The 19,406-nt window shown below is 42.9% G+C and overlaps 1 non-coding gene across 1 annotated transcript; it reads left to right on the top strand.

The window, feature by feature from the left end:
- Nucleotides 1-6,382: 6,382 nt before the first annotated feature.
- Nucleotides 6,383-6,489, top strand: LOC120252217. The gene has a single exon (XR_005533758.1). It is a non-coding gene; the product is annotated as a small nucleolar RNA R71 (small nucleolar RNA).
- Nucleotides 6,490-19,406: the final 12,917 nt, after the last annotated feature.

Raw genomic sequence — 19,406 nt, 5'->3', positions numbered from 1 at the left:
ATAACTAGTATCCGACTTATGAGAATAGCTTCATACTTCATAGGTGGTAGCTCTTTCCATCCAACAACCACAAATAAACAATAAAAACTATTTTTGTTCTTTTCTTTTTTTATTTTTACATATTTTTTTTGGAATTAACACAAGAAACAACTATAACTAGTCCTTTATACATCAAACATAAGTTTCCAAATGAGTTCAAAGAATGCGAACATTCAATGTCAAAATAAACTAGAGCATGAGAACATTCAATATTAAAAATTCTCCTAAACTCACGAATACAATCAATGCAACTAAGGTGAACCGCCATTGCCTATGTGAGCATGCATATCAATCAAAACTAGTATAAAGAGATGCGTGCACCATGGAACTCCACCCCCAACACTTAAGTTGTACATTGTCCCCAATGTACACATGCAAGCTCATTTATGATGTAAATCAATTAAATTCAGATGTGGGAGAAGCAATCAAAACAATACTCCCCTGACTCCTAGTGTTGCATTTGATGGAGCTAAGTCCTTGGGAGTGTTGTTCCAATGGGTTGTGAAGCTCACACAGCCAAGTGCCGAAACATCTTGGCCGTGCCTATGACAAAGTCTCAATTCCCAAGATGACAAGCCCATCTGCATGGATACATGAGGGGGTTCGGTGAAGCTCAATAAAAACAAAATTAACTTGAGTATATAAAAGATAAGACAATGAATACAACTCGAGATACAAAATAAACTCATAAAGAAAGTCCTTTCTAAGTAAACAAGTTCAAAATAAAATGCGGAAGTAAAAGATAAGGAAAATAAAATCAAGTGTCGATGTCGTCCTCTGGCTCTGCTACTGCTGCTACTGGTGATGAAGTACATGGTGAGTCATTAGGTGCCGGAATAGGGGATGGAGATGCCGGAGAAATAGAGGGGGCCTGAGGAGTCCTCGGCCGCAGGACAAATGACGAGCTGACATCTCGCTCTAAGATCTATTGTAATGTGTCGAAATGTGCCATGAACTTGTACACTGTATGCGGATCGCAGTAACCCCTAATGATGATGTAACCTCCAAGTGAAAGCTTCCAGATGGCTGGCTCACTAATTGACAATAACTGCCTCCAACCACCCACTAAAACGAGATCCTCGACCTCATCAGGAAACTCATCCCCCTGTTGCAAATCTCTCAATATACTCATGGCCAAGAACCGAGTTTGTCCAAACCCGAAGTCTCGATCAGACACTCAAAAGCGAGCTTAATGCTCGGGGATAGTGAATCTCATGCTCTCGGACTCGGGAGATGACTCTCATGATCGCTTATCGACTTGCTTCTTTGACTCGGGTGCCATAGTCTGTAAAAATTGAAAGAGAATCGATTAAACAAGTTAATTAAACATAGCTGCAAAAATCCACATGATCGTGCGGAATTTTCGCAGGCCCGTGTGGATCAACATGTCGTGAACAAATGCACGGAAATGCTTCAAACTCCACAAATGCACCATTACAACGCTTTTACTTTGTTCTAAATATTAATAATCATTCTAATTGAAGAAACGAAGCATTATTGACTAGTTTCATCGATGAAAATCATGAATTTGCGAAGGAAATCAAAGATAGGGCTTACCGTCGAGTTGAGATGAGAAAGCTTTGAAAACGGCCGGAAAACCAAGCAAAATCCTTCCAAATTAGCGATACGAGGTCGGGAAACAATGTAGGAGTGCTCTCAGACAATTGGAGGATATGACGGTGAAGAGAAATGATAATCCTTTTAAAAGGACTCGCGCCTCTTGGAGTTACAGTACATCCGCACTGCAGGGCGTGTGGAAATTACCCACGCCCGTGCGTATCCACAGAAAGCCTTACGAGTGGCGTATGCACGCCTCTATACTCTCAAGAAAAACACTCACTATCTCCCGAACTCAAAAAAACATGGTTGTATGGAAAAATACCCACGACGTAGCGCTCGACCCACGTGGGCCGTCGCACACCGCATGGGCTTCTCCGTCCACCCGAGAAGAATCGCTAAGTGTTTCCACGCCCGGGATGGAAATTCCGCACTTGCATGGGCATTCATAAGCTCAACTCACAGGGGCAAGCGCACACCCCTGTGTCTTCTCGGGATGGAGAGAGCTCCTCTGAAGAGATTCGCACGCGCGCGGAAATTACCCACGCCCGGTGAGATTTTTCACAAGTCGCCCATGGGGCGAGTCCACGCCCCTGTGTGCTCTCGGGAATAAACCACCAATCTCTACAGGAATTCACACGCCCATGTGGAAATTAACCACGGGCGTGCGAGAATCACATGGTCATTCACAGGGGCGAGTCCATGCCCCTGTGCCTTCTCTGGATGAGCTCGTAATGCAAATACATGGGCGTGTGGAAATTTAACACGCCCGAGCATTTTTTCTGGATGCCTTAGAAGATTCTATAGCCTCTGTAGAAAATTTTTGAACATGTTTACACACTCACGACTCGCCCCAATATACAATTTATACCATAGAAAAACATGAGAAGTAGCTCAAACAACCAAAAACTTTGCCAAATTCACATGAAAAACACCACGATGAACTTGAAAAACCCACAATAAAATCACAGAAGAAATATATAAAAATCAAAACACCAACACTCAACACTTTATTCATGCACACACTAAACTACTACACTACGAAAATAGTAAACACTTGGGTTGCCTCCTAAGAAGCGCTTGTTTGACGTCACTTAGCTTGACGTACCTTGTCTTACCTCACGGGGCTCATAGATGAAGGTTGCCCTCTTACCCATGGCTTGGATACATGATGAGCAAAGTTTCTTGAAGGTAGAGGGGGAATTATCAGACTTAGGACCACCTAGCAATGGTCCATCGAACTTCTTCGATTTACACACGTCTCCAACAGGCTTGGAGCGTTTCCGGTGGCGTCTCCTAGCTCTCTTCATCTTTCGGAGTCCCTTCTACAAGACCCCCGGGGCATATTGTACTCCTTCCATCGAACCAAGCATCATTACTTCTTCATTATCCTCCTCTTGGTCGAACAGGCCCTCGTATGGATCCGGATTGAACATTTTCTACATGTACTCATCAATAATCTCATCAGTAGCATATAGAAAATACAAAGTATCATCGAAATCAAGAGAATGGCGCATGGCTTCAGCAAGGAGGTATGTGACCTTGTCATCTCCAACTCTCAAAGTTAGGTGTCCACCGTCCATGTCAATCAATTTTTTGTAAGTCCACAAAAATAGTCTCCCAAGTATCAAGGGTACATCCGCATCCTCATCGACGTCTAGCACTATGAAGTCAACCGGAAAAATGTACTTTTCCACCTTAGCAACAACGTCTTTGATGATGCCCCTTGGATGTCTCACTATTCGATCCGCCAATTACAAAGTCATCCGAGTAGGCCTAGGCTCGCCCACACCTACCTTTTGAAAGAAAGTGTATGGCATGACGTTGATACTGGCCCCTGAGTCCGCCAATACCATTTCTTCACCCAAATTACCAATGTTACATGGAATGATGAAGCATCCCTGGTGTTTCTTCTTGTTTGGCATGTTCTTTTGCAAAACCGCCAAGTAAGATGCATCTAAAATCACTGAAGCACTCTCCTCTAACTTCCTCATGTTGGTCAACAAGTCTTTCAAGAATTTTGCATACTTACGCATTTGAGCCAATGCCTGACAAGGTCCCATTGCGTATATCCTACATGTGCACTGGTTTATCGAAGTAATAATCCCGGATGAGCGGGTATCGAATCCATAGGGAGTAGGGAATAAAAATACTTAATCCGCTTCTTAGCTACGTGAAAAATCAGTAGTGATAAGTGTGATAATGATTCAATTCTCAAAAGTAAAAATAACAAGAAGAGAGCACGAGTAAAGGAGGAGGTAAGGTAATTGATAAAGATGGGGTACTCGGATAATGCTCCGCCTAGGACAATTGTTTGAAGTGCAAGAACCCTCTATTATGCTTCCTAATAAATTCAATGGTGAGTCATGGAAATCCTTAAATACATAGTCCCAAATCTAAGGTCAACTATGCCTAACTCTATACATGTCCCGGAGAAGAGATTAGATAACCTCTCAACCTCGCACTCGAATAGAGTTGCAACAAGCTCTAGGGATTCCAAGTGGTAAATCTCTTCCTAATTATAGACCTAACCCTTTGGTCCAGGTGGAAGGTCCCTAACCACAATTAAGCCCTAGATACTAAGATCACCTCTATGCTTCACTCCGTTGCACGCACAACTAAGCCCCAGCGGAGGGTCATCCCTTATGCCATTCACTCTATTATGGCCACAGAGAAGTCGAGGAACGGAGGTAGAATCTATCATGTCAGAAGGGAAAGGGGACGCTCCTGTACCTCTCGACTCACCCTCTCAACCCTCTCCAACCTAGCTTTGTCTAACGCTCGTGGTGTGTCACTCACTCACAAGGTTACCAACAAGAACTCTCAACCCTAGTGTCAATCTAGGAGAAATATTGATACAATCAAGCATTCAAGGTTGGAACTCACAACAAACATCAATTAATTGAAAGCATAATAAAGAGATTCAATGAAACAAATACATCCTAGGGTTCACAAATATCCAAGTGCCAACTAGGGGTTTAGCTCTCCATGGAGCTAAGTACAATCAAAGAAATAGAATGTAAAAGCAATGAATATATAGAGAAACCCCCTCGATAGTCGTGCCAATGGTCTTATGGAAAGTCCTCTACTCGTCATCCAAGGATTCCCTTGTCTGGTATAGGATACGCCTCGACGGAAGCTCCCCTACCAACCTTCTTCCTAAGGAATGACGATATCAAAGCCGTAGAACCTCTCCAAAACCTTAGCCAATATCTCTCAAAACCCTAGCCGAAACCCTCTCTCAAGTTGGGGAAAAGATGGAGAAAATAATGCTGAAATCGGGGCTGAATCGGCTTTAAATAGGGCTGCAATCGGGCGACCACACGGGCCTGTGGATTTTACACATGCCCATGTGGAATTTCCACACGCTTGTGTGGATTCTCTGAATTCTTGTTTTCTCAACAGGTTGTGAACAGTAACTGCTACAGTAATTACTACAGTACCTGCTTGAATTATCTTGTTCCATGTGCATAAGTCGGAATGCTTGAGTGTGACTACCCTTGTGCCCCTCCAAATGGTTGTGCTAACTCAAATATGGGAAGGTTGGCACACACTCTAGCATCTCGCACCGGATTCATATCTTCGCATTTGAACTTTACCAAGATTTCCTCTAAAATAGGTGCATTGTGATCCACATTGGCTTCTTTCCTTCATAATTGGTTTCACAATCCAAACTGCATAAAAGTAACATAAAAACACACATATTAGTGTAAAAACCTGAGAAAAGTAATGCTTAATATAAGGAAAGAACGCTTCGCATTCATATCGCACATGCACTTATCAATGCCTCAACAAAAGGAATATTGATGTGGAGTTGTTTGAACAAGCTGAGGAACTTCTTGTACTGTTCCTCCGCTTGGTCATTCTTTAATTTAGAGGGATAAGGGATTCTTGGCTTCAAAGGTAGGGGTACCACCTCCTTCTCTTTCTTGCTCCCTTCTCAACCTCTATAACCTCGGGTGCATCTTCATTTGGCTTCTCACTCGAAAGCTTACCCTCAACCTCACGACCACTTCTTTAAGTGATCACCTTCACATGCTCTCTTGGGTTGGTCTCGGTGTTACTCGACAAGCTTCCTTATGGCTTTTCAGATAAGGACTTTGCAATCTGCCCTACTTGATTTTCAAGATTATGCAAAAAGGCGGTGTGGTTGCGAAGTGTAGCCTCAATTGATTGGAACCTTGTATCAGATAATGATACAAACCTAGTTAAGACCTTCTCGAAATCGTTCATCCGGGTCTCCAAACCAGAAACTCGGTTCTCCATGTTTGGGGCTTGCTGTTATTGTTGGAAAATCGGTGGCTCTATGGCCTTTTGTGGACCTTGGTTGCCGCACGAGAAATTGGGATGACTCTTCCAACCCAGATTGTAGGTATTGCTATATGGGTTTCCTTAATTCCTCATGCCATTACCCACAAAATCGACGTTCTCAACCAAAGAGGCATCACCAATAGATATCGGGCAATCGGAGGGAGCATGTCCTCCATGACAACTAGTGCAAGTAATCATGGCCGCCACTGTATTCGAAGTTAGAAGATCTAACTTCTTACTCAATGATTCCATTTGAGCCGCCAACGAAGTCACTACATCTATCTCGTGGAGACCGGCCACCTTTTTCTTCTCCCTAGCATTCCATTGGTAGTTGTTTAACCCCATTTCTTCAATTAATTGATGGGCCTCATCGGGGGTCTTGCTACCTCAGGTACCTCCTACTGCCGCATCCAAGAGTTGCCTTGTACTCAAATTTAAACCATTGTAAAAGGTTTGAACAATCATCCACTACGGGAATCTGTGTTGCGGGTACTTTCTCAGGAGCTCCTTGAACCTTTCCCACGTCTCAAATAGAGACTCCAATTCCAACTATACAAAGGATGAGATATCATTCCTAAGCTTTGCGGATTTTCCGGGAGGGAAATATCGGCCAAGAAAAGCTTCTACCATCGCCTCCCATGTGGTAATTGATGCTCAAGGTAATGAGTGTAGCCACTGCTTCACTCTCCCTTTCAACGAAAATGGGAAGGCTCTCAACTTGATGGCATCATCCGTTACCCCATTTATCTTCAGCATATCACACACTTTGAGAAAGTTCTCTATATGACTGTTTAGATCCTCATTAGCCAAACCATTGAATTGTTCGGATTTCTGCAACATATGGATGAATGCCGTCTTCAGCTCGAAGTTTTGAGTTGTAATCGGGGAGCGCACAATGCTCGATTGTGTCCGCAATACTGAATGTCTGGCATAATCGGATAATCTCCGTTGTTGCTCATTGTGTTCTATAATGCTTTCAGATTCTTCTACTTCCAAATCAGCTAAATTAGACTGTTCTTGCACAGGTTCTTTCTCTTTTCTTCTAAGTGTACGTTCGAGCTCGGGATCTCCTTTAATCAATATCGAAGGGTTCCCTCGGGTCATAACCTGGAGCTGCACCAAAAGAAAGAAAACCAAAAATCGAACGATGATAGAAAAGAAGATATGAAATAGAATGAATGAATAGCTAAGAAAAACAAAAGTGCAAAGTATCTTTAAAAAGCCTACTCCCCGGCAACGGCGCAAAAAAACTTGACACGTCCGTGATACGCTTATAAGCGGCAAGTGCACTCGGTGTCAAGTAATAAGCCCAGATGAGTGGGTATAGTATCCACAGAGAGTAAGGAATAAGGACACTTAAGTTGTTTGTTAACTACTGTAGAAGATGAATAGTGATATGTGTGACTAAATATGAAATAACGAAAATTAAAGCAACAAGATAGAGAGCACAAGTAAAGGAGAAGGTAAGGCAATCGATAAAGATGGGGTACCTAGATATTGATCCACCTAGGACAATCATTTCAAGTGCAAGAACCCTCTATTATACTTCCTAATTGATGCAACTATGAGTCGTGGAAATCCTTAAGTACAAGATCCCAAATCTAAGGTCAACCATGCATAACTTTATACATTTCTTGGAGGAGAGATTAAATAACCTCTCAACATCGCACTCGTATAGAATTGCAATGAGCTCTAGGGACTCCAACTGATAAACCCTATTCCTGTGTACAGATCTGCCCTTTTGGTCCGAATGGAAGATTCCTAACCACAATTAAGCCCTAGGTGCTAAAATCACTTCAACGCTTCACTCCGTTGTACTCGTAACTAAGCCCCAGTGGAAGGTCTTCCTTTAGCCCATTCACTCTACTATGGGTGCAAAGAACTCTTGGAATGTAGAGGTAGGATAGACCACACAGGAAGGGAAAGAGGATGCTCCGCTATCTCTCGACTTATCCTCTCAACCCTCTCCAATCTAGCTTTGTCTAACTCTCATGGTGTGTCACTCACTCACAAGAGTTACCAACAAGAACTCTCAACCCTAGTGTCACTCTAGGGGAGTATTCATACAATCAAGTCTCGAAGATTGGAACTCACAAAAACATCAATTAACTGAAAGCATAATAAAGGAATTCAATGAAACGAAAACATCCTAGGGTTCACAAATACCTAAGTACCCAATATGGGTTTTGCTCTCCATAGAGCTAGACACAATCAATGAAATCAAATGTAAAAACAAAGCATACATAGGAAACCCCCTCGTTAGTTGTAGCGATGGTCTTATAGAGAGTCCTATACTCGTTGCAAAGGTCCCTTTATCTGGCCTAGGATACACCTCGCCGAATCGGTGCCGACGAAAGCTCTCCCACTAACCTTCTTCAAAATGGCACACGATGTTGGAGCCATAGAACCTCTACAAAGCCCTAGCCAACACCTATCGAATCCTAGCCGTTGCACTCTCTCAAGTTGGGAAAAAGATGGAGAAAAGAATGCTGAAATCGGCTTTTAAAGGGCTGGAATCGGGAATCCACACGCCTGTTTGGGCACCCCTATGGATTTTGCACACGTGCGTGCGGAATTTCCACACGCCCATGTGGATTCTCTGTTTTCCTGTTTTCTAGGACGGCTATGAACAATGCTACTACAGTATTTTTCTACATTTTTGCTATAGTACGCTACTACAGTACTTGTCCGAAATACTCCCGAATCCTGTTTTATAGGGTTGTTACTTGAGTTTTCCGGCCATTTTCTAGCCTTTCATTCTCATTTCGTCGGTAAGCTTCTCTTTGTCTTTTCTTCACCCAATCCTTATTTATTTTGCAGCACTAGCGTCATCTTCACCAGAAGCGACAACAGATGCAGCAGCAATTGACACCTACACTTAAGGCGTCTTTACCTTCTCTGTTCTTATTTTTCACATTTTATTTTTTGCATTTTATTTTGGACTTGTGTGCTCAGAAAGGATCTTCCTTCTGAGTTTATCTTTTAGTTTTGTGTCGAGTTGTATTTCATTGCTCTATTTGTATACTCGAGTTGTTTTTTTGTTTATTGAGCTTCACTGAACCCCCTTGCGTGATGCGTGCGAGATGGTCTTGTCGAGTATGGAAATTGAGGATTAGTCATAGACACGGTCAAGCCGTGTGTGCTTCACAACCCATTGGAATTTAACTCCCAAGGATTTAGCTCTATCAAACGCACCACTAGGAGTCGGGGAGTATCGTTTCAATTGCCCACTACCACATGTGTTCTAAATTGTATTACTTTTATGCTGCTTGCATGTGTACATTAGGGGCAATGTACATCTTAAGTGTGGGGGGGAGTTCACATTGCACATGGCTTTTAAACAAGTTTTGATTAACATACATGCTCGCGTAGCCAATGGCGGTTCACGTTAGTTGCAATGATTGTATTCTTGAGTATAGGAGAATTTTTAACATTGAATGTTCTCATGCTCTAGTTCTTGCTTGATTTTTTAGGAAGTTTTGCCCGATTGACACTTGTGCACTACTCACTCTTTAAACTCTTTTGGAAACTCAAGTTTGATGTCAAAGGGACTAGTTTTAGTTTTGTTTCGTATGTTATTTTGCTGAAAAAAAAATTTGAAAATGAAAAGAAGGAACAAAATAGTTTTCTTGTTTATTTTGCATTTTGGGTGGAAAGAGCTACCACCTATGAAGTATGAAGCTACTCTCATAAGTCGGATACTAGTTATGCCCTAATGAGAGAAAGAGCTATCTCATAGGATGAGTGAAAGCTACCACTCTAGTAGAAAAAGCTACCACCTCGAAAGTGTGAAAGCCACCTTAGCGGCCGCTTGGGAAAGGGCTACCTTAGAGAATGTGTGAAGCTACTACCGTCTTTGAAATTGGTGTTGCTTTCTTGATATAGATAAATAAGTCCCTTATACTTAGAGCTTTGATAAGTGCTTGTGCGATATGGATGCGAAGCGTTCATTCCTTATGTTGAGCATTAATTTTCTCAGGCTTTTACACTAATATATGTGTTTTTATGTTACTTTTATGCAGGTAGGGTTGTGAGGCCAAGTATGAAGGAAAGAAGCCAATGTGGATTACAATGCACCGATTTTGGAGGAAATCTTGCTAAGGTTCAAACGTGAAGACATAGGTTGATGTGAGGTGCTAGAGTTGTGCCAACCTCCTCATATTCGAGTTGGCACATCCATTTGGAGGGGCACAAAGGCAGTCACACTCGGGCATTCCGACTTATGCACTTAGAACAAGAGCTTCACCAACGTGCCTATTGATAAGTGCTTGTGCGATATGAATGAGAAGTGTTCATTCCTTATGTTGAGCATTACTTTTCTCAGGTTTTTACACTAATATGTGTGTTTTTATGTTACTTTTATGCAGGCAGGGTTGTGAGGCCGAGTATGAAGGAAATAGGCCAATGTGGATCATAATGCACCTATTTTGGAGGAAATCTCGCTAAGGTTCAAACGCGAATACATAGGTCAGGTTTGAGATGCGAGAGTGTGTGCCAACTTCCTCGCATTCGAGTGAGCATATCCATTGGGAGGGGCACAAAGGTAGTCACACTCGAGCATTCTGATTTATGCACATAAGAACGAGAGCTCCACCAACATGTATATCATTGAAGAAGCAAGTGATTCATGACGTAAACGTGTGCCCGTTTGTGTTACTCCGATGAAAATATGGAATTGGGAAGTTATTCAGGTAGCAGAGCACTTTAGCAACACCGAGCAAAGACCTTTGCTCACGATCGGTCGAAAAAAATCGAGAAACAGAGAATCCACACAGGCGTGTGGAAATTATCCACGGCCATGTGGAAATTCCACACGGGCGCGTGTACCGTCCACGCCCGTGAAGTCGCCCGATTCCAGCCCTATTTAAAGCCGTTTCAGCCCCGATTTTGGTATTCTTTTCTCCATATTTTCCCCAACTTGTGAGAGGGCTTCAGCTAGGGTTTTGAGGGGTATTGGATAGGTTTTTGGAGAGGTTCTACGGCTCCGACATCGCGCGTCGTTTGGAAGAAGGTTATTGGGAGAGCTTTCGTCAGCATCGATTCGACGAGATGTATCCTAGGCCGGACAAAGGTTCCCTTGCGAAAAATAGGAGTTCAGACGATCCACACGGGCGTGCGGAAATTATCCACGCCCGTGTGAAAATTCCCAACACGTGCGTGAAACATCCACGCCCGTGTAGTCACCCGATTCCAACCCTATTTAAAATCCGAATTAGCCCCGATTTTAGTATTCTTTTCTCCATCTTTTCCCCAACTTGAGAGAGGGCTTCCACTAGGGTTTCGAGGGGTATTGGCCAAGGTTTTGGAGAGGTTCTACGGCTCCGACATCATCATTCCTTAGGAAGAAGGTTGGTAGGCGAGCTTCCGTCGAGGCGTATCCTATAACGGACGAGTGAATCGTTGGACGACGAGTAGAGGACTTTCCACAAGACCATCGACACGTCTATCGAAGGGGTTTCTTTATGGAATCATTGCTTTTACATTCTATTTCTTTGATTGTACTTAGGTCCATGGAGAGCTAAACGCCTAGTGGGTACTTGGGTATTGTGAACCCTAGGATGTATTTGTTTCTTTGAACCTCTTTATTATGCTTTCAATAAATTGATGTTTATTGTGAGTTCGACCCTTGAATGCTTGATTGTATGAAAATTTCCCCTAGAGTGACACTAGGGTTGAGAGTTCTTGTTGGTAACCTTGTTAGTGAGTGACACACCACGAGCGTTAGACAAAGCTAGGTTGGAGAGGGTTAAGAGGGTGAGTCGAGAGGTACAGGAGTGTCCTTTTTCCCCTCTGGCGTTAGAGATTCTACCTCCGTTCCTCGAGTTCTTTGCAGGCATAATTGAGTGAATGGTCTAAGGGATGAACTTCCGCTAGGGCTTAGTTGCACGTGCAACGGAGTGAAGGGTTGAGGTGATCTTAGCATCTAGGGCTCAATTGTGGTTAGGGACCTTCCACCTGGACCAAAGGGTTAGGTCTATAATTATGAAGAGATTTATCACCTGGAATCCCTAGAGCTCATTGCAACTTTATTCGAGTGCGAGGTTGAGAGATTATTTAATCTCTCCTCCAGGACATGAATAGAGTTAGGCATAGTTGACCTTAGATTTGGGACTATGTATGCAAGGATTTCCACGACTCACCATTGCATTGATTAGGAAGCATAATAGAGAGTTCTTGCACTTGAAGTGATTATCCTAGCTGAAGCATCATCCGAGTACCCCATCTTTATCGATTGCCTTACCTCCTCCTTACTTTTGCTCTCTTACTTGTTGCTTTTAATTGTTGAGAATTGAATCATTGTCACACTTATCATTGTTGACATTCCACATAGCTAAGAAAAGAATTAAGTGTCTTTACTCCCTACTCCATGTGGATTCGATACCCGCTCACCCGGGATTATTACTTCGACAAACCCGTGCACTTGCGGGATATACGCAAGGGGATCTTGTCACCTATCATTGAAGATGCAATTGATCCACGATGTGAACGTGTGCCCGTTTATGTTACTTCGATGAAAGTTTTGATTCGGGAAGTTATTCAAGTCGGATACTGTAGCAGAGCACCGTAGCAACACGGCAGAAAGTATTGTAGCAACACTGTTCACAGTCGCCCGAGGAAACAGGAGTTCAGAGGATCCACACGGGCGTGTGGAAATTATCCACGCCCGTGTGGAAATTCCCAACGGGCGCGTGAAGCATCCACGTCCGTGTAGTCACCCGATTCCAGCCCTATTTAAAAACCGAATCAGCCCCGATTTTAGTATTCTTTTCTCCATCTTTTCCCCAACTTGAGAGAGGGCTTCCGTCGAGGCGTATCCTATACCGGACGAGAGAATCCTTGGACGATGAGTAGAGGACTTTCCACAAGACCATCGACACGACTATCGAGGGTGTTTCTTTATGGATTCATTGCTTTTACATTCTATTTCTTCGATTATACTTAGCTCCATGGAGAGCTAAATCCCTAGTGGGTACTCGGGTATTGTGAACCCTAGGATGTATTTGTTTCTTTGAACCTCTTTATTATGCTTTCAATAAATTGATGTTTATTGTGAGTTCGACCCTTGAATGCTTGATTGTATGAAAATTTCCCCTAGAGTGACACTAGGGTTGAGAGTTCTTGTTGGTAACCTTGTTAGTGAGTGACACACCACGAGCGTTAGACAAAGCTAGGTTGGAGAGGGTTGAGAGGGTGAGTCGAGAGGTACAGGAGTGTCCCTTTTCCCCTCCGGCGTGTGAGATTCTACCTCCGTTCCTTGAGTTCTTTGCAGGCATAATTGAGTGAATGGTCTAAGGGATGAACTTCCGCTAGGGCTTAGTTGCACGTGCAACGGAGTGAAGGGTTGAGGTGATCTTAGCATCTAGGGCTCAATTGTGGTTAGGGACCTTCCACCTGGACCAAAGGGTTAGGTCTATAATTAGAAAGAGGTTTATCACTTTTAATCCCTAGAGCTCATTGCAACTCTATGCGAGTGTGAGGTGTTGAGATTGTTCGATTTCTCCTCCGGGACATGTATAGAGTTAGGCATAGTTGACCTTAGATTTGGGACTATGTAATTAAGGATTTCCACGACTCATCATTGCATTGATTAGGAAGCATAATAGAGGGTTCTTGCACTTGAAACAATTATCTTAGGTGGAGCATTATCCGGGTACCCCATCTTTATCGATTGCCTTACCCCCCTTTTTTACTTTTGCTCTCTTACTTGTTGCTTTTACTGTTGAGAATTGGATCATTATCACACTCATCATCATTGATCTTTTACATAGCTAAGAACCGAATTAAGTATTTTTATTCCCTACTCCCTATGGATTCGATACCCGCTTACCCGGGATTATTACTTCGACAAGCCCGTGCACTTGCGGGATATACACAAGGGAATCTTGTCAAGCTTTGAGGAGTATACTTTTGGTTGACTTGAGTGAGTCCACACACTTTCACTTGAGTGAGTCCACGCAAGGGTGTGTTGTCAAGCTTCGATTTTTCATGTTTAGTGTTGAAATTTCCCTTAGTTGTAGAATGCTCACTTTGTATACTTTTGTGAACCTAAGGCCAAGCACTTCCAATATTTCCTTCATCTATGCACAAAATGTTTAATTTTTGCTTGAGGACAAGCAAAAGCTTAATTGTGGGGGAGTTTGATAAGTGCTTGTGTGTTAAGAATGCGAAGTGCTCTTTCTTTGCAATGAGCATTACGTTTATCAGGTTTAAGCCCTAATACATGTGTATTTGTGTTCTTTTGCACAGGTAGGGTTATGAAGCTATGTTTTAAGAAAAAGAAGCCAAAAGTAGATCTCGAATGCACTATTTGATGAAATCTTGGAGGGAACAAACGCGAAGACACAAGTTGGGCTCAAAGATACATGAATGTGTGCCAACCTCCATGTATTCAAGCAATTGCAATGATTTGGAGGGGCACAAGGGTAGTCACAATTGCGTATCCTGACTTGTGCATTAATAGCAAGATCTTCACCGATGACTTGCGTATCCTGACTTGTGCATTAATATCCCGACGGCGAATCCTTGGGACGAGTAGAGGACTTTCCACAAGACCATCGACACGACTATCGAGAGGGTTTCTTTTATGGATTCATTGCTTTTTACATTCTATTTCTTTTGATTGTACTTAGCTCGATGGAGAGCTAAATCCCTAGTGGGTACTTGGGTATTGTGAACCCTAGGATGTATTTGTTTCTTTTGAACCTCTTTATTATGCTTTTCAATAAATTGATGTTTATTGTGAGTTCCACCCTTGAATGCTTGATTGTATGAACATTTCCCCTAGAGTGACACTAGGGTTGAGAGTTCTTGTTGGTAACCTTGTGAGTGAGTGACACACCACGAGCGTTAGACAAAAGCTAGGTTGGAGAGGGTTGAGAGGGTGAGTCGAGAGGTGCAGAGGTGTCCCACTTTCCCCTCCGGGCGTGATAGATTCTACCTCCGTTCCTCGAGTTCTTTGCGCCATAATTGAGTGAATGGTCTAAGGGATGAACTTCGGCGGGGCTTAGTTGCGCGTGCAACGGAGTGAAGCGTTGAGGGTGATCTTAGCATCTAGGGGCTCAATTGTGGTTAGGGACCTTCCACCGGACCAAAGGGTTAGGGTCTATAATTAGGAAGAGATTTATCACCGGAATCCCTAGAGCTCATTGCAACTTTATTCGAGTGCGAGGTTGAGAGATTATTTAATCTCTCCTCCGGGACATGAATAGAGTTAGGCATAGTTGACCTTAGATTTGGGACTATGTATGCAAGGATTTTCCACGACTCACCATTGCATTGATTAGGAAGCATAATAGAGAGTTCTTGCACTTGAAGCGATTATCCAAAGGTGAAGCATCATTCGAGTACCCCATCTTTATCGATTGCCTTACCTCCTCCTTACTTTTGCTCTCTTACTTGTTGCTTTTAATTGTTGAGAATTGAATCATTGTCACACTTATCATTGTTGATATTCCACATAGCTAAGAAACGAATTAAGTGTCTTTACTCCCTACTCCTTGTGGATTCGATACCCACTCACCCGGGATTATTACTTCGACAAACCCGTGCACTTGCGGGATATACGCAAGGGGATCTTGTCTCCTATCATTGAAGATTCAAGTGATCCACGACGTGAACGTGTGCCCGATTATGTTACTCCGATGAAAGTTTTGATTCGGGAAGTTATTCAAGTCGGATACTGTAGCAGAACACCGTAGCAACACGGCAGAAAGTATTGTAGCAACACTGTTCACAGTCGCCCGAGGAAACAGGAGTTCAGAGGATCCACACGGGCGTGTGGAAATTATCCACGCCCGTGTGGAAATTCCCAACGGGCGCGTGAAGCATCCACGCCCGTGTAGTCACCCGATTCCAGCCCTATTTAAAAGCCGAACCAGCCCCGATTTTAGTATTTTTTCTCCATCTTTTCCCCAACTTGAGAGAGGGCTTCCGCTAGGGTTTTGAGGGGTATTGGCCAAGGTTTTGGAGAGGTTCTACGGCTCTGACATCATCATTCCTTAGGAAGAAGGTTGGTAGGTGAGCTTCCGTCGAGGCGTATCCTATACCGGACGAGCGAATCCTTGGACGACGAGTAGAGGACTTTCCACAAGACCATCGACACGACTATCGAGGGGGTTTCTTTATGGATTCATTGCTTTTACATTCTATTTCTTTGATTGTACTTAGCTCCATGGAGAGCTAAATCCCTAGTGGGTACTCGGGTATTGTGAACCCTAGGATGTATTTGTTTCTTTGAACCTCTTTATTATGCTTTCAATAAATTGATGTTTATTGTGAGTTCCACCCTTGAATGCTTGATTGTCTGAACATTTTCCCTAGAGTGACACTAGGGTTGAGAGTTCTTGTTGGTAACCTTGTTAGTGAGTGACACACCAGGAGCGTTAGACAAAGCTAGGTTGGAGAGGGTTGAGAGGGTGAGTCGAGAGGTGCAGGGAGTGTCCCCTTTTTCCCCTCAGGGCGTGAGAGATTCTACCTCCGTTCCTCGAGTTCTTTGCAGCCATAATTGAGTGAATGGTCTAAGGGATGAACTTCGCTGGGGGCTTAGTTGCGCGTGCAACGGAGTGAAGCGTTGAGTTGATCTTAGCATCTAGGGCTCAATTGTGGTTTGGGACTTTCCACCTGGACCAAAGGGTTAGGTCTATAATTAGGAAGAGATTTATCACTTTTAATCCCTAGAACTCATTACAACTCTATGCGAGTGCGAGGTGTTAAGATTGTTCAATTTCTCCTCCGGGACATGTATAGAGTTAGGCATAGTTGACCTTAGATTTGGGACTATGTAATTAAGGATTTCCACGACTCATCATTGCATTGATTAGGAAGCATAATAGAGTGTTCTTGCACTTGAAACAATTATCGTAGGCGGAGCATTATCAGGGTATCCCATCTTTATTGATTGCCTTACCCCCCTTCTTTACTTTTGCTCTCTTACTTGTTGCTTTTCTCTGTTGATAATTGAATCATTATCACACTCATCATCATTGATCTTTTACATAGCTAAGAACTGAATTAAGTATTTTTATTTCCTACTCCCTGTGGATTTGATACCCGCTTACCCGGGATTATTACTTCGACAAGCCCGTGCACTTGCGGGATATACACAAGGGGATCTTGTCAAGCTTTGAGGAGTATACTTTTGGTTGACTTTAGTGAGTCCACACACTTTCACTTGAGTGAGTCCACGCAAGGGTGTGTTGTTAAGCTTCGATTTTTCATGTTTAGTGTTGAAATTTCCGTTAGTTGTAGAATGCTCACTTTGTATACTTTGGTGAACCTAAGGCCAAGCACTTCCAATATTTCCTTCATCTATGCACAAAATATTTAATTTTTGCTTGAGGGCAAGCAAAAGCTTAAGTGTGGGGGAGTTTGATAAGTGCTTGTGTGTTAAGAATGCGAAGTGCTCTTTCTTTACAATGAGCATTACTTTTATCAGGTTTAAGCCCTAATACATGTGTATTTGTGTTCTTTTGTGCAGGTAGGGTTGTGAAGCTATGTTTTAAGAAAAAGAAGCCAAAAGTAGATCGCGAATGCACTATTTGATGAAATCTTGGAAGGAACAAACGCGAAGACACAAGTTGGGCTCAAAGATACATGAATGTATGCCAACCTCCATGTATTCAATCAATTACAATGATTTGGAGGGGCACAAGGGTAGTCACAATTGCGTATCCTGACTTGTGCATTAATAGCAAGATCTTCACCAATGAACCCGTTTATTGAAAAAGTGACGCGATCTACGACATAAACATGTGCCCGTTTATGGTGCCTCGATGAAAAGTGGATTCAGTAGTATTTTTTAGCCGAGAACTGTAGCAATCTACTATAGTAAAATCACTGTAGCAGTGCTGTAGTATTTTACTGTTCACAACCGGCCGAAAAATCGAAATTCGGAGAATTCACGCAGCGTGTGGAAATTCCACAAGGCGTGTTGAAATTCCACGCCTTTGTGTGGATGCTCGATTCGACCCTTTAAAAAGCCGCGATTCAGCCTCGATTTCTCTATCTTTTCCCCTATCTTTTCTTCCACCTTTCCCCATCTTTGGAGGCACCGGTGGCTAGGGTTTCGAGAGGTTTTGGGAAGGCTATGAAGAGGTTTGACGACCTTCGACACCGTGTTTCCTTCGGAAAAGAGCTATTGGGGGAGATTTCGTCGACACCGATCCGGCGAGGTGTGTCCTAGGTTTGACGAGGGGACCTTTGAAGAAGATGCGACAGATCCACAAGACCTTTAACACGAACACAAGGGGGTTTTCAATCATGAATTGCATCTCTATACTTTTGATTTCATTATCTATTGTATTTTGCTCCATGGAGAGCTAAACCTCTAGTGGGTACTTGGGTATTTGTGAACCCTAGGATATATTCATTTCTTTGAATCTCTTTATTATGCTTTCAATGAATTGATGTTTATTGTGAGTTCCAACTTTGAATGCTTGATTGTGTGAATACTCCCTAGAATGACACTAGGGTTGAGAGTTCTTGTTGGTAACCTTGTGAGTGAGTGACACAATAGAGTGAGAGGGTTGAGAGGGTGAGTCGAGAGGTACAGGAGTGTCCCCTTTCCCCTGCGATGTGTTAAATTCTACCTCCACTCCTTGAGTTCTTTGCAGCCACAATAGAGTGAATGGTCTAAGGGATGACCTTTCTTTGGGGCTTAGTTGCGGGTGCAACGGAGTGAAGCGCAGAAGTGATCTTAGTATCTAGGGCTTAATTGTGGTTAGGGACCTTCCACCTGGATCAGAGGGTTAGGTCTATAATTAGGAAGAGATTTATCACTTGGAATCCCTAGAACTTATTGCAATTCTATGCTAGTGTGAGGTTGAGAGGTTATTCAATCTTTCTTCCGGGACATGTATGGAGTTAGGCATAGTTGACCTGAGTTTGGGACTATGTAATTAAGGATTTCCATGACTCACTTGCATTGATTAGGAAGCATAATAGAAGGTTCTTGCACTTGAAATAATTGTCCTAGGCGGAGCAATATCCGGGTACCCCATTTATCGTCGATTGCCTTTCCTATCTTTTACTTGCGCCTCCTTTATCTTTTCGTATTTTTATTTGCATTGAGTTTGTTTCCACATCACTTTCAACATATTTTCATTCTAGTTAAATAGCAATCTTGGTGGTTCTAAGCACTATTCCCTTAGGATTAGACTACCCTCTCACGGGGTATTATTACTTCAACACCCGTGCACTGCTGGTTTTACGCATATTATTCCTTCAATCAATATTGAGGGGTTCCCTCGGGTCATAACTTGGAGCTGCACCAAAAAGAAATAAAATTAGAACTATGATAGAATAAGAAGAAATGAACTAGAATGAATGAATGAATAGCTAAGAAAACAAAGTTCAAAAAAATATCTCTAACCGCCTACACCCGATATGAGTGCAAAAACATGACAACGCCCTTGCGTATGTCCCATAAGTGCATGGGTTTGTCGAGTAATAAAATCCCGGATGAGTGGGATATCATATCCATAGGGGAGTAGTGAATAAAA

Source organism: Dioscorea cayenensis, chromosome 20, assembly GCF_009730915.1.
Source record: "Dioscorea cayenensis subsp. rotundata cultivar TDr96_F1 chromosome 20, TDr96_F1_v2_PseudoChromosome.rev07_lg8_w22 25.fasta, whole genome shotgun sequence".
NCBI lineage: Eukaryota > Viridiplantae > Streptophyta > Magnoliopsida > Dioscoreales > Dioscoreaceae > Dioscorea > Dioscorea cayenensis.
Note: the sequence above shows the minus strand (reverse complement) of the source record. Positions and strands in the feature narration are given on the sequence as shown.